Raw genomic sequence first — 1083 nt, forward strand, 5'->3', positions numbered from 1 at the left:
GGGTAAATCCATTGTCATATAACCTCTTCCCATGAARACTAACAAGTCAAATAGATCTAAATCTATTCCTTCAGCTTGTAAACCTTCTTCTTCTTCAGGGACTAAAAAATCTGAACCTTCTCAGAAATCTAAGTCTAAGCTCAAGGTGAATGATTCACCTAAGGACTCCAAATCCTCAAAAGTTCCTCCTAGAACTAATGAGAAGGGAATCCTTGAAGTTGGTCCCTCTTCAAATCTGGTACTTCTTAACCCTAAAGCTACCTTCAGCTATAGGAAGTGTAAGCACTGTGGTAAAACTACACACATTGCCAATAAGTGTCCTTCTACTGCCAAGGCTGGTCCACAAGCCAAGGGCAAGAAAGTAGCTAAGGCTGAGAAATCAACCAAAGAAAAATCATCCACTAAGGTTGTTAAAACAATCAAGGTGAAGAAAACCACTGTAGCCTCTTCTGCAGGCTCAGTGAAGACAACTACTGGTGCTAAGCCTTTAGTATCAAATGTTGTAGTTCCACCACTGAAGCCTTTTCATCAGGCTCAGTGAAGACACCCATTGACTCTATCTCTCTAGTATCAGAGGTCGTTCCTATTTCCACTAAAACCTCTCCAGGTTCAATGAAGCCGTCTGCTGACGCTGATTCTTCAGTTTCCATAGATGAAGCCTCTAACATTGTTGGACCCAAATAGATGGGTATCAAAAGCATTTTCAAACTGTTCCCTTRTGCAAGAAGTCAAAGCATATGGTATCTTTATAGTGGATGCTCAAGGCACATGACCGGAGACAAATCTCTGCTCATTAACTACAAGGAAGAAAGTGGACCTTCCGTAACCTTTGGAGGTAATGGAAAAGGATATACCAGATGTTTTGGTATATTAACCAACGGCGCAATCACATTCAGGTGTGTTACATACGTTGACGGACTAAAACACAATCTCCTCAGCATCAGTCAGCTGTATGATAAAGACTACACAATGAAGTTCTCCAAGAATTCATGCTATATCTATGACAAAGATGATAAGGTTGCCTTGACCGGTTCTCGTCTAGAGAATGTGTTGGTCCCAAAGGGTCTACAAGAATACTAAACA

This window comes from Cynara cardunculus (genome assembly GCF_001531365.2).
Source record: "Cynara cardunculus var. scolymus isolate 2C chromosome LG 6, CcrdV1, whole genome shotgun sequence".
NCBI classification, from domain to species: domain Eukaryota; kingdom Viridiplantae; phylum Streptophyta; class Magnoliopsida; order Asterales; family Asteraceae; genus Cynara; species Cynara cardunculus.